Source organism: Chiloscyllium punctatum, chromosome 15 (assembly GCF_047496795.1).
Source record: "Chiloscyllium punctatum isolate Juve2018m chromosome 15, sChiPun1.3, whole genome shotgun sequence".
NCBI classification, from domain to species: Eukaryota; Metazoa; Chordata; class Chondrichthyes; order Orectolobiformes; family Hemiscylliidae; genus Chiloscyllium; species Chiloscyllium punctatum.
In genome coordinates, this window is record NC_092753.1 from 103,656,786 (window position 1) to 103,677,502 (window position 20,717).

The following is a 20,717-nucleotide window of genomic DNA, read 5'->3' on the forward strand; positions in this document are numbered from 1 at the left end:
CCTTCCTGACCTCTCCTCATGAAGCAGTGTGAGGGAGTCAGGGAGGTCACTTTAAAATACACCCCCACCCCCACAAACACTCACAGGGTGATCTCCTGGACCCACAACCAGACTCTCCTTTGTTTTGTTTCATGAAGGTGACCCCTGACTGTCCCCATTGACCCTCATTGACCCCTATCCCTACCCCTACCCCTCAGACATGCCCCAGTTCTTGCCCAGTGTTGTACTGAGCTGGGATTCTTATTGCCCCTGCAGCATTTCAGAGTCTGGTGAAAGCCCCAAGCTGATGGAGGGTTAACGTTGCCATGGGAACAGGGCGGCCCCGCCTGAGCCCGGAACTGAACATTGCTGCTGGGTGTTCCGGCCGGGTGTTTGAGGCGGCGGACCGGAAGGCGGTGTGGAGCCGGGACCCGGTGTGTGGTGATACAGGCTCCGGGTTTAACGCAGTCCTGACCCCGGCTCTCGGCTCCAAGCCCCGGGCGTCACCGACCCGCCATCCCAGCTCACCCCACACACACAGACAGAGCCTCCGGCCTACAGCAGAGACGGAGCCAGGACAGAGCCTGAGGCCCAGCCGAGCCTCCCGGTGAGGTGAGGGGAACGGCGCCACACAAATGCATGGTCGCTACCAAGTCATGCGTTTGGGAAGTGCATTACTCTAGCGCCTGTCACATCCCAAGGGTGACTTGGTTAGGTCACTGTTGTAATGTAAGAGACCTGGTAGACAATCTGTGCATAGCAAGATCACATAATAAGCTAGATAGCGTTTAATTTAGAATGGTATCACAGTCAGTACAGACACGATTGGCCGAAGGGTCTGTTCACATGTTGTATCATCCACAACACTCCCTCAGTACTGACCCTCTGACAGTGCGGCACTCCCTCAGTACTGACCCTCCGACAGTGGGGCACTCCCTCAGTACTGACCCTCCGACAGTGCGGCACTCCCTCAGTACTGACCCTCTGACAGTGGGGCACTCCCTCAGTACTGACCCTCTGACAGTGGGGCACTCCCTCAGTACTGACCCTCTGACAGTGGGGCACTCCCTCAGTACTGACCCTCCGACAGTGGGGCACTCCCTCAGTACTGACCCTCCGACAGTGCGGCACTCCCTCAGTACTGACCCTCTGACAGTGGGGCACTCCCTCAGTACTGACCCTCTGACAGTGGGGCACTCCCTCAGTACTGACCCTCTGACAGTGGGGCACTCCCTCAGTACTGACCCTCTGACAGTGGGGCACTCCCTCAGTACTGACCCTCTGACAGTGGGGCACTCCCTCAGTACTGACCCTCTGACAGTGGGGCACTCCCTCAGTACTGACCCTCTGACAGTGGGGCACTCCCTCAGTACTGACCCTCTGACAGTGGGGCACTCCCTCAGTACTGACCCTCTGACAGTGGGGCACTCCCTCAGTACTGACCCTCTGACAGTGGGGCACTCCCTCAGTACTGACCCTCTGACAGTGCGGCACTCCCTCAGTACTGACCCTCTGACAGTGCGGCACTCCCTCAGTACTGACCCTCTGACAGTGCGGCACTCCCTCAGTACTGACCCTCCGACAGTGCGGCACTCCCTCAGTACTGACCCTCTGACAGTGGGGCACTCCCTCAGTACTGACCCTCTGACAGTGCAGCACTCCCTCAGTACTGACCCTCTGACAGTGCGGCACTCCCTCAGTACTGACCCTCTGCCAGTGTGGCACTCCCTCAGTACTGACCCTCTGACAGCGCGGCACTCCCTCAGTACTGACCCTCTGACAGCGCGGCACTGACCCTCTGACAGCGCGGCACTCCCTCAGTACTGACCCTCTGACAGTGCAGCGCTCCCTGAGTACTGACCCTCTGACAGTGCAGCACTCCCTCAGTACTGACCCTCTGACAGCAAAGCGCTCTGTCAGTCCTCACCTTTTGACCGTGCAAAAGTATGTGTGGTTATTCTGATAGTGCGATGAAGTAGCATCGGGGAAAGTTCATGTGTTATGTGTAAAGACCAGCACAGAACAATTGAACCGACTGCGCTGTTTGTGCTGTAAGTTCTTTACTAGATTTTTTTTTAATTGTCTGCGGTCACAGACTGTTTGTATCGAGAGTGTGGTGTTGGAAAGACACAGCAGATCAGGCGGCATCCAAGGACCAGGACAATCGACATTGCGGGCACAAGCCTTTCATCAGGAATTCTCCTGCTCCTCGGCTGCTGACTTTTCAGCACCACACGCTCATATCTGGTCTCCAGCATCTGCAGTTTTTCCAGCAACGCATTTTTAAGCTCTTTCTCCCACAGACTGCTTGTGGCTGTGCAACCTTACAAAGCAGGTGGCTATGGTGCTGGAGTTTGGGTGTCGTTGCAGGTGTGATTGAGTTTTGGAAACTTTGGCTGACATACCAGATCAAGCGTCAAGATTCGCGAAAATGTTTTGTGCAGATTATTGGGCACTATGAATTGTGGTGCGTTTATAAAATGAGAGCAGTCAAAATGTAAGCTGTGTTAAGAGCAGGAGTAGACCATTCAGTCCCTTGAGCTGTTTATTGTCACAGGCAGTGAGAGTTGTGCTCCCTTGGCATGTGGCATAGGGAGGTTGTGAAGACCTCCAGAGTTGATTTGGGAGTCTTGACCGCATCAGGGAATGTTGGTTGGGCTGCCTGGAGCCCTCTGTCTGTGCCAGGGTACAGAGTGAGCAGTCACAACTTTATTCTTGCCTTCAAACTTTGAGAGCTGCTGGAAGTGAAAATGCATTATCATCACAACGGTATCTGACTGCAACCATCATATCACAGTGTATCGGAATGAATAATGTAGAGTGTGTGGGAGCTTCTCTTCAGCACCAAAGATGTTTCTGAAGCCAAAATGATCAGCACTGGGAACCTGAGGAGGAGTGTGTGTGTGTAACATGAGCACTTCACTCTCGTAATCAGTCTCATTTATAATACAGTAAAAAGTAGCTTGAAACATTGTGCTGCAATGTAACAGAGCTAAAAATGGAGGGAGATTATTGGGTGTCACTGAGTTCTCCTTCTTGACTGATGTATGTCAGTATGCTGACGAGAGGAAGGCTCATTCTGGGTGTGGAGAGGTGATAAGAAGTTAGATAGGGTTATTTGGTCATGAGTGAAGATTCAGCTTGACCACCGGGGATCCCATATCTCCTCCAAAATCTCTGAATAAATTTTCAATAACTTAAAAATGAGATTGGAGGTCTAAAGAAACAGATTGAACTTTTAAACTGACATAAGACTGGAGTTTTTTATTCAAACTTGAGTATATCAGCCATTTAATTATTTTTAATTGAAGGACAAGAGGTATTGGAGATGCCTCTTTAATAACTGCTCAGCGTTAGACTCAGATATATAAAATATGAGAACAAAGTTCTTTGTGCTATCTTGAGCAAAATGTAAAGTGGGTTTGTGTGATATGGTTTTGTGTTCCTGCACACAAACAGAAGAAACTGCCCTCAAAATGGATTTCTAATCATCATATGACAGCTGTGCTTGCATGTTATAGTTGTTGCTTTTATTTTTTTGAAAACGTCTCGGACTCATTCCGCACTCCCTTAAACTAAAGGTAAATTTCACTTATGATTGTACTTCCGAGGGGTGTCTTTACTATGAAACACAAATCAATCTGACCTTCTTATATAGTACTAGGTTGAGTATAGCATGCACTTCAGAACGTGCTGTTCTAAAAAAATGATCCCAAAGAACATTCTATGACCTCCTCATCAAATGCAACCTTTACTCATCTGATGTCTCGAGGAAGATTAAAATCTCTCAGGGTTATTGTCATGCCTTTCTGATAGGTTCCTATTTTTTTTTCCCTGTTTGCTGGATCCCACTTTGTAGTTACTGTTACACATACACCTCTCCCACAAGTGACTTTTTGCCTTTATCATTTCTCAATTCCATCTAACGGTTTGGGTCATTCCTCTCAATTCTGCTAATATGATTATTAACTAACAGAGCTAGCCCTCCACCTTTTTCAAGATTCCTGATCTTTCTAAATGTCCTGTACTGTTCCAATCCATGTTATCCTGCAGTTATGTCTCCGATGGCTGCTAGATTGTACAACTTTATTTGCACTCTCAGTTCACCTGTTTGTTTTGAATGCCATGTGCATTCAGCTACCGAACCTTCTGTTTTATCCATGCATTCTTTATGTAACCTCTAACCTTTTCTGTTGATCTGCACTTAGAGTGTACAAATCTATTTATAATTTATAATAAATAATGAATATTATTTTCTTTAGCCTTGTTTCTACTCTTCGATTTACCATGTCTTGCTAAATTTGATCACTTGTTCGCACTACTTAATTTAATGTCCTCCCTACTTCCCTAGTTTTGCAACTTATGAGAACACGAGATTGTTCTTGTATACTGTTGATTGAACACTCATCATTGTTTGAGTGCAGACCCTCTGACTGGCATAGATCTGACTTTCTCCAGTGCAAGTGCCACACAAACTGCGACCCATTTGTCCTGCAGCAGTGTTTGAGTCACACATTAAGCTCGTTATATCAGTCACATTTTGGAAGATGAAATGTTGCCTGTGGAGTATTCAGCTTGGGAAAGAAAAAAGGCAGAGCTGAAAATGTGTTGCTGGAAAAGCGCAGCAGGTCAGACAGCATCCAAGAAACAGGAGAATCGACGTTTCGGGCATAAGCCCTTCTTCAGGCACTAAACTTAGGAATATATAGGTTGAGAGTGGAAAACAATTGATAACCAAATGTGAATCTCTCATCCTTTTGCCAATGTCAAGTGAGAAAAAGCAATTTAAGGTATCAACTATTCACTGGGAACTCAAGTTCTAAAAAGTTTACTGTCGTAGAATACAAGTTCATAACTAAACAGCTGACTTTAGGTTTAAAATGCAACACCTGCAATTCAAGTGATAATATCATTGGACTGTTAATCCCCAGATTCAGGACATGTTCTGGGGACTCTGGTTTGAATCCCGCCAAGGTACATGATAGAATTTGAATTCAGTAAAAGTCTGGAATTAAGAGTTTAATGAAACCACAAAACAATTGTGAATTGTTAGGGGGTAAGAACCCATCTGTTTCACTACTTCTTACCATCCTTACCTGGTCTGAGCTACATGTGACTCCAGACCCATAGCAATCTGGTTGACTTGTAACTATCCTCTGGGCAATTAGCTTGAGGCAATAAATGCTGGCCTAGTCAGTGACATCCTCATCCTATGTGTGAATTTTTTAAAAGTCCTGCCCTTAAAGTCCATGAACTTTAAAATGCAATTGCTTTTATTATTTTGTTGAGATATACTTCTGATCAACCTGTTCAGAGATATTATTACATAGCTCTGGGGCAGGTGGGACTTGAACTTGGTAAAAACAATGACTACAGATGCTGAAAACCAGAGTTTAGATTAGAGTGGTGCTGGAAAAGCACAGCAGTTCAGGCAGCATCCGAGGAGCAGTAAAAAACATCTCGGGCAAAAGCCCTTCAACTTGGGCCATGCCACTGCACCACAAGAACCCTTTCATGCCTGCCTAGACAATCGTCTTCCCCAACACACTGTTTAAGCTTATGACCACGGTGAAGTCTGCTCTGCTGGTCTGGACATAGCATCTATAGTACAAATAATCAGCTCCTTAATCATCCCTTCACAATGTAAGGAGGGAGTATAATCTTGAGGACAGAAATATCCTTTCAAGGGTTTTGCAAAGGTTTCATCGAAAGGGAACAACTTGGTATCGATACTTGGGAGGAACTTGCTGCAAACTGTTCCAACTCCTGATGGGAGCTGCTCCAACAAACCTCTGTCCAGTTGATGTCAGACTTGATAAACTCTCCTGTGGAAGAGCAATGAAAAAGGAAGCAGATGGAGCCAAAGGCCTGACTCAGGGACCTTCCTGGCACCACCCCATCAGCATCTTCAGTGCTGTTCCTGTTCTGTGTCCAGGATTAGCTGGCCTCTTGGGGCGGTGGGGGTGGGGGGGAGAGGGGTACACATAGAGTCATAGAGATGTACAGCATGAAAACAGACCCTTCAGTCCAACCCGTCCATGCCGACCAGATATCCCAACCCAATCTAGTCCCACCTGCCACCTGTCAGCACCCCGCCCATATCCCTCCAAACCCTTCCTATTGATATTCCCATCCAAATGCCTCTTAAATATTGCAATTGTTCCAGCCTCCACCACTTCCTCTGCCAGCTCATTGCATACCCATACCACCCTCTGCATGAAAAAGTTGCCCCTTAGGTCTCTTTTATATATTTCCCCTCTCACCCTAAACCTATGCCCTCTCGTTCTGTACTCCCCCACCCCAGGGAAAAGACTTTGTCTATTTATCCTATCCATGCCCCTCATAATTTTGTAAATCTCTATAAGGTCACCCCTCAGCCTCCAACGCTCCAGGAAAACCAGCCCCAGCCTGTTCAGCCTCTCCCTGTAGCTCAGATCCTCCAACCCTGGCAACATCCTTGTAAATCTTTTCTGAACCCTTTCAAGTTTCACAACATCCTTCTGATAGGAAGGAGACCAGAATTGCACGCAATATAACAACAGTGTCCTGTACAGCCACAACATGACTTCCCAACTCCTGTACTCAATACTCTGACCAATAAAAGAAAGCATACCAAATGCCGCCTTCACTATCCTATCTACCTGCGACTCCACTTTCAAGGAGCTATGAACCTGTAATCCAAGGTCTCTTTGTTCAGCAACACTCCCTAGGATCTTACCATTAAGTGTATAAGTCCTGCTAAGATTTGCTTTCCCAAAATGCAGCACCTCACATTTATCTGAATTAAACTCCATCTGCCACTTCTCAGCCCATTGGCCCATCTGGTCCAGATCCTGTTATAATCTGAGGTAACCCTCTTCGCTGTCCACTACACCTCCAATTTTGGTGTCATCTGCAAACTTATTAACCGTACCTCTTATGCTCGTATCCAAATCATTTATGTAAATGACAAAAAATAGAGGGCCCAGCACCGATCCTTGTGGCACTCCACTGGTCACAGGCCTCCAGTCTGAAAAACAACCTTCCACCACCACCCCCCTCTGTCTTCTACCTTTGAGCCAGTTCTGTATCCAAATGGCTAGTTCTCCCTGTATTTCCATGAGATTTAATCTTGCTAATCAGTCTCCCATGGGGAACCTTGTCAAACACCTTACTGAAGTCCATATAGATCACGTCCACCACACTGCCCTCATCAATCCTCTTTGTTACTTCCTCAAAAAACTCAATCAAGTTTGTGAGACATGATTTCCCACGCACAAAGCCATGTTGACTATCCCTAATCAGTCCTTGCCTTTCCAAATACATGTTCATCCTGTCCCTCAGGATTCCTTCCCACAACTTGCCCACCACCGAGTTCTTGAACCCTTGTAGCGAGAGACTGATGGTGAGAACTTCTTATTGTCTGCAGCCTTTCACGTTGTTGTCCATTGCAAGTGATTATCTGAGCTATGAGTGGGACTGGATGGGAGCAGCCCCAGCCAGTTGGCTGATGGTGAAGGTATGTTGGGGGAGGATGGTGTGGTCGCTGTGTCAAAGTCTAAAGATATTTTGAGAAAGATGTGGAGTGATCATTTGCCCTGTCACACTCGCAGGATATCATTGATGACTTCATAAAGAACAGTACAGCATAGGAGCAGGCCCTTCGGCCCTCCAAGCCTGTGCTGACAAATTTTTGCCATTTCATATTAAAACTGTCTTCACTAACAGGATCTGTAATCCCTCTGTTCCCTTCCTATTCATGTATTCATCCAAGTGTTTCTTGAATGCTGCTATTGTATCTGTTTCCACCACCTCCTCTGGCAATGTGTTCCAGGCACTCGCCACCCTTTGTGTGAAATACCTGCCTCGCACATCTTTTTTAAACACCCCCCTCAGCTAAAATTACTCCTACCAGGCAACATCCTGGTATACCTTTTACGATACCCCCTCCAAAGGATCCACATCCTTCTGGTAATGTGTTCACCATAACTGCACAACATTCCAAGTTTGGCCCAACTAAAGTTCTATAAAGTTGCAGCATAACTTGTTTATCTTTATACTCCAATGAAGGCAAGCATGATATGGGCCCTTTTTCCTAACTTATCGACTTACACTGCCACCCTGATCCCTTTGCATGTCAGTACTGCTCAGGATTCTGACTTCACTAAGAGCTATTTCAGAACTGAGGCAAGATGGAGTCCTGATTGGAGAAACTCAAACAGGAAGTTCTAGGAAAAATGGGAATTGATTTAAGAAACAACAAGGCATGGGATACAGGGAAATGTGCCTGTCTGGATACAGAATTGGCTGGCCCATAGAAGACAGAGTGTGTTAGTAGATGGAGAGTATTCAGCCTGGAGCTTGGTGACCAGTGGTGGTATGCAGGGATCTGTTCTGGGATCTCTGCTGTTTCTGAGTTTTATAAATGACTTGGATGAGGAGGTGGAAGGGTGGGCTAGTAAGTTTGCCGATCACACGAAGGTTGGTGGAGTTGTGGATAGTGTTGTAGGTTGCAACAGGACATTGACAAGATGCAGAACTGGGCTGATAAGTGGAAGATGGAGTTCAACCTGGAAAAGTGTGAAGTGATTCATTTTGGAATGTCAAATTTGAATACAAATTATAGGGTTCTTGGCAGTGTAGAGGAACAGAGGGACCTTGGGGGTCCATGTCCATTGATCCCTCAAAGTTGCCACCCAAGTTGATGGAGTTGTTAAGGCATACAGTTTGTTGGGTTCCATTAGCAGAGGGATAGAGTTTAAGAGCTTCAAGGTTACGCTGCAGCTTTATAGAGCCCTGGTTAGATCACACTTTCGGTTCTGGTTGCCTCATTATAGGAAGCTTCAGAGAGGGTGCAAAGGAGATTTGCCAGGATGCTGCCTGGACTGGAGGGCATGTGAAATGGAGAAAGGCTGAGGCTTTTCTCATTGAAGTGAAGAAGGATGAGAGGTAACTTGATAGAGGTGTACCAGATGTTGAGAGACATAGATAGAATGGATAGCCAGAGACTTTTTCCCAGGGAAGACGTGGCTATCATTTTAAGGTGATTAGAGGAAGGTTTCAAGAAGATGTCAGAGATGACACAAAGATTGGTGGACTAGCAGAAAGCGTAAGGGATTGTCAGAGAATACAGGAGGATATAGATAGACTGGAGAGTTGGGAGGAGAAGTGGCTGATGGTTTTCAATCCAGACAAATGTGAGGTGATGCATTTAAGCAAGTCTAATTCTAGAGCAAATTATACAATGAACGGAAGAGCCTTGGGAAAAGTTGATGGGCAGAGAAATCTGGGAGTGCAGGTCCATTGTACCCTGAAGGTTGCTGCATAGATGGGTAGAGTGGTCAAGAAGGCATATAGTATGCTTGCCTTCATTGGACGGGGTATTGAGTATAAGAGCTGGCAGGTCATGTTAACATTGTACAAGACATTGGTTCGGCCACATTTAGAATACTGTGTACAGTTCTGATCGCCACATTACCAAAAGGATGTGGACGCTTTGGATAGGGTGCAGAGAAGGTTTACGAGGATGTTGCCTGGTATGGAAGGTGCTAGCTATGAAGAGAGATTGAGTAGGTTCGGTTTATTTTCATTAGAAAAAAGGAGATTGAAGGGGGACCTGATTGAGGTTTACAAAATCATGAAGGGTATAGACAGGGTGGATAGAGACAAGCTTTTTCCCAGGGTGAAGGATTCAATAACCAGAGGTCATGCGTTCAAGGTGAGAGGTGGAAAGTTTAAGGGGGATACACGCGGTAAGTACTTCACACAGAGGGTGGTGGGCGTTTGGAACACGCTGCCAGCAGAGGTGGTAGAGGCAGGCACGGTAGATTCATTTAAGATGCGTCTGAACAGATGCATGAGTAGGTGGGGGGCAGAGGGATACAGATGGTTAGGGATTGGGCGACAGGTTTAGACAGTACATTTGGATCAGCTCAAGCTTGGAGGGCTGAAGGGGCTGTTCCTGGGCTGTAAATTTTCTTTGTTCTTTCTTTATAGTTTATTTGCACAGAGAGTGGTAGGTGTGTGGAATGCACTGCCGGCAGCAGTAGTAGCAGTGGGCGGCACGGTGGCACAGTGGTTAGCACTGCTGCCTCACAGCGCCGGAGATCCGGGTTCAATTCCCGCCTCAGGCGACTGACTGTGTGGAGTTTGCACGTTCTCCCCGTGTCTGCGTGGGTTTCCTCCGGGTGCTCCGGTTTCCTCCCACGGTCCAAAAAATGTGCAGGTCAGGTGAATTGGCCATGCTAAATTGCCCATAGTGTTAGGTAAGGGGTAGATGTAGATGTAGGGGTATGGGTGGGTTACGCTTCGGCGGGGCGGTGTGGACTTGTTGGGCCGAAGGGCCTGTTTCCACACTGTAAGTAATCTAATCTAATCTAATCTAATCTAATCTAGAGCCAGATACATTCGGGACATTTTAGTGACTCTTGGATTGACGCATGGTAACATAAAGGGTATGTCAGTTAGTTGATCTTAGAGTAGGATAACAGGTCAGCATAACATCAAGGACCGAAGGGCCTGTACTGTGCTGTACTATTGTATGTTCTGTGCTCTGAGACGGTCAAGGACTTTGGACAGCAACAGAAGTTTGGAGATGGCATTATGGTTTGCAAAGACCAAAACTGCTATGATTTTAGAAGAGTCATTCTGTGTGACAATGAGGGACCCTGATTCAGGATGACACTGAGTGGAAATGGTACTGAGCCTAACAGAGCAGCATATGTTATTTTGCTGACCTCAGTCAGTGCTACCACCATTACCCTCCGCGTTCCAGCAAGTAGTCAGGAGAGAGGAATTTGGCAAGGAGTTTGGAGAAGCCAGTGTGGCAGTGTTGAGGGGATATGGTGTGGGAGGTAGGGGTCAAAATAATTTTTCTTTAAGGGGTCCTATTAGTATTTTCTTGTGAGGTGTTTCTTTGTTTCGGCAACATCCTTTTCTCATTTGCATCGACTAATTAGGTGAGGCCGTCACACAGTCACTATTTGTTGTGTATTTATCATAGTCATGGAGTGGCACGGTGGTTAGCACTGCTGCTTCACAGCACAAGGGACCTGGGTTCGATTCTAGCCTCGGGTGACTGTCTGTGTGGAGTTTGCACATTCGCTTCATGTCTGCTTGGGTATCCTCTGGGTGGTCCGGTTTCCCCCACAGTCCAAAGATCTACAGGTCGGATGAATTCGCCATACTAAATTGCCCTAAGTGCGTTAGTGAGAGGGGAATGGATCTGCATGGGTTTCTCTTTGGAGGGTTGGTGTGGACTTGTTTCCGCACTAGTTTCCACACTAGAGAATTAATCTAATATCTAAGCTGTGCATGATGGAACAGACCCTTTGGACAAACTCATTCAAACTGACCAGATATCTTAAATTAATCTGACTGTCAGCATTTGACACACATCTCTCTCAACCCTTCCTATTCATATACACATCCAGATGCCTTTCAAATGCTGCAATTGTACCATTCTTCACCACTTCCCCTTGCAACTCATTCCATGCACGCACCACCCTCTGCACGAAAAAGTTGTCCTTCAAGTCCCTTTTAAACCTTTCTCCTCCCAACCTAAACCTGTCTCCTCTAGTTTTGGAGTCTCCCACCCTGGGGTAAAGACCTTTGCTATGCACCCTATCCATGCCCCTCATGATTTTGTAAACGTTTATAAGGTCAACCCTCAGCCTCAGGCGCTTCAGGGAAAATTGCCCAGCTCCACCCTTGTAAATCTTTTCTAAACCCTTTCAAGTTTCACAACATCCTTCCAATAACGTGGAGACTGGAACTGCACACAATATTCCAACAGTGGCCTAACCAATGTCCCGTACAACTGCAACATGACCTCCCAACTCCTATACTCAATACTCTGACCAATAAAGGAAAGCATACCAAAAGCCGTCTTCACCATCCTATCTACCTGCGACTTTCGAGGAACGATGAACCTGCACTCCAAGGTCTCTTTGTTCAGCAACGCTCCCTCAGGCCTTCCCATTAAGTGTATAAGTCCTGCTCTGATTTGCCTTTCCAAAATGCAGCACCTCGCATTTATCTAAATTAAACTCCATCTACCACTCTGCAGCCCATCTGATCAAGGTCCCATTGTACTCTGAGATAACCTCCTTTACCACCTATTTTAGTGTAATTGCAAACTAACTAACCATTACACCTCTTTTTCACATCCAGATCATTTATATAAATGACAAAAAGTAGTGCACTCAGCAGCGATCCTTGCAACACACCACTGATTTATTTTGTGATTGCATCTGGGATAGAGGGGAAAACTGGTGCAGACTGGGTGTGCAGGGATGGGCTGTGAGGATTGCTGTTCCAACAATGGGTTGATGTAAATACACTGAGACTGATCCAAGGCATTTGGACATGGTAAAATTTAAGCTGGTTAAGGGATTATGAAGCAAGCAGTGTGCACACATTCCCACATGACTTTCTTTGTGGAGAAAGAATTCCTGAATCTTTCCTTTCTCTCAGGCAGTGAGGTATTTGTGAGGATTAATCTTGGTATTAATTTTGGAATAGTGAGAGTAGTGTTCCAGTGAAGGAGGAGGTCTCCCAATACCTCTGATCCCTGACTTGCTGAGGAAGTGGTTTCTCGAAGCTGTTGCTGTGCTGTCGGATTTACCCAGACTATTGGGTCATAATCTGCTTTGGATTTACACAGTTGGCTCGCAGACTCGGCTGCTGCTCTGTTTGGCAACGGCCGTACTCTTGACGATGACGGCGACACAAGCTGCCTACTTGCTGTTCTTGGGGCTTTGCCTCACTCTTCTATTCTTTGCCTTGGCATACTACACCTACTGGTAAGCACCAGTATACTACTGGGGACAGGTCTGTCACTGTGTAACATGGGGTACAATACTGATGGGGACATGTCTGTCACTGTATAACACTGGGGTACAGTACTGGTGGGGGGCAGGTCTGTCACTGTGTAACACTGGGGTACAGTACTGGTGGGGACAGGTCTGTCACTGTATAACACTGGGGTACAATACTGATGGGGACAGGTCTGTCACTGTATAACACTGGGGTACAGTAGTGGTGGGGATGGGTCTGTCACTGTATAACACTGGGGTACAATACTGGTGGGGCCAGGTCTGTCTCTGTATAACACTGGGGTACAGTAGTGGTGGGGATGGGTCTGTCACTGTATAACACTGGGGTACAGTACTGGTGGGGACAGGGCTGTCTCTGTATAACACTAGGGTACAGTACTGGTGGGGACAGATCTATCACTGTATAACACTGGGGTACAGTACTGGTGGGGACAGGTCTGTCTCTGTATAACACTGGGGTACAGTACTGGTGGGGACAGGTCTGTCCCTGTATAACACTGGGGTACAGTACTGGTGGGGATAGGTCTGTCTCTGTATAACACTGGGGTACAGTACTGGTGGGGACCGGTCTGTCCCTGTATAACACTGGGGTACAGTACTGGTGGGGACAGGTCTGTCACTGTATAATACTGGGGTACAGTACTGGTGGGAACAGGTCTGTCCCTGTATACCACTGGGGTGCAGTACTGGTGGGGACAGGTCTGTCACTGTATAACACTGGGGTACAGTACTGGTGGGGACAGGTCTGTCACTGTATAATACTGGGGTACAGTACTGGTGGGGACAGGTCTGTCCCTGTATACCACTGGGGTGCAGTACTGGTGGGGACAGGTCTGTCACTGTATAACACTGGGGTACAGTAAGCTTTGCACAGTCAGGAAAGAATGATTCCATCCAGAGTGACACACGGCCCGAATGAGTATTAAGTTGGTGGAAATTCGAAAGTAAGGTGTTTTGTACAGGATAATTGAAGCCCACGATCTGCAACTAGAAGGAAAAAAAGATATCACAGATAAACCTTAAGTTCATTGTTTGGTGATAGCTACTAAGTTGATGATATATTGTTGGTTATTTTCAAATTGAAGATAAATAGGGGAAATACATCAAGGTTGCAAACTAAAATACCCATGCAAAATTTTTTTGAAAATCAAAATAAGAGTTAGGTAAAGGTGCTTGTGCCAGGCGCTGTGTTGTAACTGCAAGATGTGGGAGCTGGTGGTTGTAACATCTGTAACAAATGTTCGTTGCTTGAAGAGCTCGGCTCAGTTGATGAGCTGGAGTCCAAATCTCAAACACTGTGACACATCAGAGAGGGTGAGAATTACTTGGACGCTGTGTTTCAAAAAACAGACACGCTCCTTCGATTAATTACCTACAGTGGCCGGGGACAGGAGGATGTGACCATGTGCGAGGTAGGTCGAGGTATCCAGGATGTGGTGCAGAAGGAGCTTCTGCTCTTGAGCTTGTCTAACAGGTTTGAGATTCTTGGTCCCTGTGTGAATGAGGGTACTGTAGGGAGACTGAGCAAACTGACCATAGCACTGTGCTACAGGGAGCCGTTTGAAAGGGTGAGAAAAGAGAAATGTGGTTATAATCAGCGGGAGTAGTATAGTCAGGGAAATAGACACTGTTCTCTGGTTAGGATCAAGAGTCCCAATGGCTGTGTTGTCTGCCTGGTGTCTAGGTTCAGGATACCTCATCTGGGCTGCAGAGGGACTTGGAGTGGGAGGGTAGAGATCCAGTTGTTGTGGTCCATGTATATGTAGAAAGAAGAAGGAGATTCTGCTCGAGATTCTCCCTTGGGGTTAAATTAAAAAGCAAAACTACAAAAGTAATCATCTGTAGATTACTACCTGAGTCCTGGGCAAATTAGCACAAGTTAATCAGGTCAAACATGTGGCTGAAAGATTGGTGTGGGAGAAACAGTTTTGAATTCATGGGACATTGGCACTATACAGTGGAAGGAGGGAACTGTTCTGATGGGACAGGGTCCATCTGAGTCATGCTGGAACCATAGTCCTGCTAAATCACATAACTAGGACAATGGGTAGGGCTTTAAACTAAATCGTGGGGTTGGGCGTTCAGTTGAGAAGTGTGGTGCTGGAAAAACACAGCATCCGAGGAGCAGGAGAATCGAAGTTTCGGACATAAGCTCTCCTTCAGGAATTCCTGAAGAAGGGCTTATGCCCGAAACGTCGATTCTCCTGCTCCTCGGATGCTGCCTGGCCTGCTGTGTTTTTTCAGCACCACACTTCTCAACTCTGGTCTCCAGCATCTGCAGTCCTCCCTTTCTCCTCCTTGGGCGTTCAATTACATGGAAGATTATGGGAAAAGTTAAAGCGGGAGGCCTCAGCAGAGTTTAAAGTTTCCAGAACAAGTGACAGGAAAGAGTGTGTGGAAAGGTTCAGGAATCTAACTTCAGGCATAGCAAGTAAGGGGGCTGATCCATGCAAAACTGAGGGCATTGTACTTACACACTGCATACAAAACCAGGGAAATGAGCTTGTAGCACAGATTGAAACTGTCAGGTACGATGTTGTGGGGATCACAGAGACGTGACTGGACACTAAATATCCAAGATACATATTCTATCGAAAGGACAGGCTGATGGGAAGAGGGGTGCAGATGCCTTGTTAGTACGAAGTGAAATTAAGCCAATAGTAAGAAGTGATGTAAGGTCTAAGGGTGTGGTGTCTGTGTGGATAGAGAGGAGGAACCGCAAAGGGAAAAAAGCTCTAATGGGATGTGAGTTTGCTTGCTAAGCTGGAAGGTTCGGTTTCAGACATTTTGTCACCACACTGGGTAACATCATCAGTGAGTCTCTGGATGAAGCACTGGTACTATGTCCCACTTTCTATTTATGTGTTTAGGTTTCTTTGGGTTGGTGATATCATTTCTGGTTCTCTTTCTCAGAGGATGGTAGATGGGGTTCAAATTGATGTGTTTGTTGTTACCAACCCAAAGAAACCTAGACGTATAAATAGAAAGCAGGTCACTAACACCAGCGCTTCACCGGAGGCTCACTGATGATGTTACTCAGTATGGTGATGATACATCTGAAAACAAACCTTCCAGCTCAGCGAGCAAACTCTCATCCAGAACCTCAATCTGAGCTACAAATCTTCTCAAAACTTGCTGACCCTAATGGGAGCTGTGTACAGGCCTCTTAGCAGTAGACAGGTTATGGGGAAGAAAATAAATCAGGAGATACAAAAGGCATATTACAATAATCGTGGGGGACTTCAATATGCAAGTGAGCTGGGCAAATCAGGTTGGTGGTGGATCCCAAGAAAAGGAATTCATGAAATGTCTGTGATAGTGTGCTCCACCACCAGCTGCTTCAAGAAACTGAGAAACAGGCTATTCTGGATTTGGTGATGTGCAATGTGGCAAACTTGGTTAGGGAGCTGGAAGTGAAGGAGCCCCTAGGGAGCATTGACCATAATATGATAAGGAGAGGTTGAGAGGGAGAAGCTAGAATTGAATATAACAGTATTACAATTGAGTCAAGGTAACTACAAATTCGTGAGGGAGGAGCTGGCCAGAGTTGATTGGAAGGGGACAGTCGCAGGGAAGATGGAGCAGCAATGGCAGGAGTTTCTGGAGGTGATTCAGGAGGCACAGCAGAACGTCATCCCAAGGAAGAGGAAACATCTTAAAGCAACCATGGCTGACAAGGGAAGTCAGGGACGGCATAATAGCAAAAGAAAAAGCATGTCATAGAGTCATAGCGATGTATGGCACGAAAACAGATGCTTCGGTCCAATTTGTCTATGCCGACCAGATATCCTAAATTAATCTAGTCCCATTTGGCCCATATCCCTCCAAACCCTTCCTATTCATATACCCATCCAGATGCCTTTTAAATGTTGTAATTGTACCAGCCTCCACCGCTTCCTCTGGCAGCTCATTCCATACACGCACCACCCTCTGTGAAAATGTTGCCCCTCAGATCCCTTTTATGTCTTTCCCCTGTCACCATAAACCTATACCCTCTAGTTCTGGATTCCCCCCACCCCTGGGAAAAGACCTTATCTAAACAGAGGATTGGTGAGACTTTAAAGACCAGAGGACAGCTTGAAAAAACTTGGAGTTGATGGGGAGAAGATTAAATGAATGTAAGCTAGCTAGCAATATGAAAGCAGATTGGAAGAGTTTTTCTTTGATATATAAAACTTCAGTGTGGCCAAGAGTGAGGGTTTGACTGCTGGAAAATGAGGCTGGAGAAGTAGTAATGGGGAACAAAAAGTGGCGGAGGGACTGACAGGTATTTTGCATCAATTTTCAGTGGAAAACACCAGCAATTTACCAGAACTTCAAGAGAGTCAGGGCAGAGGTGAGTGTAGTGTCCATTACGAAGGAGAACGTGCTGGGAAAGGTGAAAGTGGATAAAGCACCCTGTGTAAGAAGGGAGGGAGGCAGAAGACAGGAAACTATTGACAAAAACAAGTTGCTGGTAAAGGGTAATTCGACCCGAAGCATTAACTCTGATTTCTGTCCTCCGATGCTGCCAACCTGCTGAGCTTTTCTGGGAATTTCTGTTTTTGTTTGATTTACAGCATCTGCAGTTCTTTTGGTTTTTATATAGGAATCTATAGGTTGCTTAGCCTGACCTGAGTCATTGGTAACATATTTAGAAGCCAATATTAAGGATGACATTGTGGTGTACAGGTAGTTCTCCTTCAACACTGCATTCTTGTGCAACCCCATGTTATAGAAAAATTCTGCTTTAAGAAACAGTGCTTAAAGTGTTGGCAATGTAATTAAAAGTTTGTGCTTTAAAAACAGTGAGCCAATTTGTCAATCGTGTTATAGCGAATTCACGTTAATGCAGAACAAACTTGTACTTGGAAGTGCGTGTTAAAATAGGGCTGAGTCAGCGCAGCTTCATCAAGGGCAGGTGATGCCTGACAAATCTATTAGAATTAGTTGGGGTAGCAAGCAAGTTAGACAAAAGGGAGGAAGTGGCTGTGATGTATTTGGATTTCCAAAAGGTCTTTGATAAGGTGTTGCACAGGAGCTACTAAATAAGTCAAGAGCCCCTGGTGTTCGGGGTAAGGTACTGGGATGGATAGAGGATTGGCTGACTGGCAGAAAGCAGCATAGGGATAAAGGGGTCAGTTTCAAGATGGCAGCCAGTAACTAGTGGAATTCTGCAGGGGTCCATGCTAGGATCGCATGTGCAGGATACAATGCTGCCACTTAGCTGGAGAGAGAGAGAGATCGACGTTAGCCCTTGAGAGGTCCCAATGGAGAAGTCTGATAACAGCGAGAGCGAAGCATTTCTTGAACCTTTCATGTATTCGAACTTTTATACCTTCTGCTTGATGGAAGAGGGTGGGAGGGGTCTTTGATTATGTTGGTTGTTTTCCTGAGGCAGTGGGAAGTATATGGAGTCAATGGATGGAACGCTGGTCTACAAATGACTGAGCTGTGTTCACAATTCTCTAGTTTCTTGTGATCTTGGAAGAGCAGTTGCCAAACCCTGCTGCCATGCATCCAGATTGGATGCTTTTTATAGAGCATTTATAAAAATTGAAGAATCTTTATGGACCCACCAAACTTCTTTAACCTCCTGAGGAAGTAGTGACATTGTTGTGCTTTCTTGACTCCTGTTGCCATGAGTGGACCAGGATGGATTGTTGGTGATCATCACTCCTGGGAACCTGATGCTCTCAGCCATCTCTACCTCAGCGATACAGGGGAGGAGATACCTCAGTCTTGGAGTTTAGAGAGGGGTTTGTTTAGCGTTATGGTGTTGAAGTGGAGCTGTAGTCAATAAATAGGGATGACATAGATATCCTTGGAATCCAGATGTTTCAGGATTGAGTGTCGGGCCAGGGAGATAGTGTATGCTTTGGACCTGTTGTGCCGATAGGCAAATTACAAAGGATCCAGGCAGGCTGTGAGGCTAGAGTTTATAAGAGCCATCACCAACCTCTCAAAGCACTTCATAATTATGGATCTCAGAGCCACTGGGTGGTAGACATTAAAGAATGCTGCATGATTTTACTTTGACTCTGGGTGATGGTGGGCTTCTTGAAACAGATGACGACTCAAGATCATAGTAAAGAGAGGCTGAAGATGTTTGTGAATGTTCTCACCAGCTGGTCCACACAGAATCTGAGTGTACAATCAGGGATTCCATGCAGGCCAGTTGCTTTCTGTGAATTCACCTTTAAGGTTGATCCAGTGTCTGATCTGGATGAAGGAGCTGAGGGCATTATTGCTCAGTTTGTAGATGACACAAAGGTAGGTGAGACAGATGGAATACGATGAGGGAAAGTGAGAGGTTATGTTCTCTGGGAGGAAGAATAGAGGGGTAGACTATTTTCTAAATGGGGAAAGAATTCGGCAGTCTAAAACAGAAAGGGATTGAGTGTCTAGTTCACAATTCTCTGAAGATTAACATACAGGTTCACTTGGTGGTTAGGAAGGCAAATGCAATGTTAGTATTCATTTCAAGAGGTGTAGAATACAGCAGAGATGTACTGCTGAGGCTGTATAATAAATTATACAGCCTCAGCAGTACAATTCATACAGCGTAGAAAGGGCCCTTTGACCCACTGATTCTGCACCAACATAGCTGCTATTAAAAATGTGCTATTTCCAATTTCCTGCACTTGTCCCATATCCTTGAATGTTATGATAATTGACATGCTCATTCAAATATTTTTTAAAAGTAAGATTTCTGGCCTCCCGTACCATCCCAGACAGTCCATTCCAGATATCCCTTCCCCTCCCCACTGTGTGAGGGAGGTTTTTCCCACAACCCCTCCGAATCCCCTGCCCCTTACTACAAAACAATGCCCTCGCGTGATTGACCCCTCAACCAAGTAAAATGGCTGCTGTCTCTTCACTCTGTCCACATCCCTCATAATTGTATACAATTGGTCAGACCACAGCTGAAATATTGTGAGCAGTTTTGGGCCCCAAATCTAAGAGAAATCAGAGTTAACGTTTCGGGTCTGGTGACCCTTTCTCAGTTCATAGGAAAGGTCACAGGACCCGAAAAATTAACTCTGATTTCTCTTCATAGATGTTGCCAGAGCTGCTGAGCTTTTCCAGCGATATTTGGGTTTGCTCACAAGAAAGATACAAGAAAAAATGAGCTTGTCATTGGAGTAGTCGAGGACTCTGGGTCTGCTGTTGATGGAGTTTAGAAGGATGAGCAAATCTAATTGAAACTTCGAGTACTGAGAGGGCACAGAGAAGATGTTGCCACAAGTAAGAGAGAGTAGGACCCGAAGGCACAGCCTCTGAGCAAAAAGACGACCATTTTAGAACTTAAATGAAGAATTTCTTCAGCCAGAAAGTGGTGAATATGGGCATTTGCCTCAAAGGGCTGTGGAGGCTAAGTCATTGAGTGTGTTCAAGACCAAAATAGATAAGTTGTTGATTGGGAAGAGTATCAAGGGTTGGAGAGAAGGCAGGAGAATGGGATTGAGACACACACCAAGTGTGATGAAATGGTGGAGCAGACTCGATGGACTGAATGGCCTGGTTCTACTCCTATAACTTATGGTCTTATGGGACAGTTTTGTTGCTGTGTAACACTGGGTACAGTACTGGTGGGGACAGGTCTGTCTCTGTATAACACTGGGTACAGTACTGGTGGGGACAGGTCTGTCACTGTATTACACTGGGGTACAGTACTGGTGGGGACGGGTCTGTCTCTGTATAACACTGGGGTACAGTACCGGCGGGGACAGTTCTGTCACTGTATAACACTGGGGTACAGTCCTGGTGGGGACAGGTCTGTCACTGTATAACACTGGGGTACAGTACTGGTGGGGACAGGTCTGTCTCTGTATAACACTGGGGTACAGTACCGGCGGGGACAGTTCTGTCACTGTATAACACTGGGGTACAGTACTGGTGGGGACAGGTCTGTCACTGTATTACACTGGGGTACAGTACTGG

General features: G+C 46.1%; 1 protein-coding gene across 4 annotated transcripts in view; it reads left to right on the plus strand.

Annotated features, from left to right (window-relative positions):
* Window positions 1-370: 370 nt before the first annotated feature.
* Window positions 371-20,717, plus strand: part of LOC140486549 (1-acyl-sn-glycerol-3-phosphate acyltransferase gamma-like) — a 73,228-nt gene continuing 52,881 nt past the window's right edge. The window contains exon 1 of one of the 4 annotated variants that reach the window (XM_072585849.1): window positions 371-591. The gene's annotated coding sequence lies outside the window, so the exon portion shown is untranslated. Of the gene's footprint in view, window positions 592-12,621; window positions 12,762-20,717 lie in introns of those variants that run through there. The other 3 variants (XM_072585854.1, XM_072585853.1, XM_072585850.1) reach the window with 3 other exon arrangements.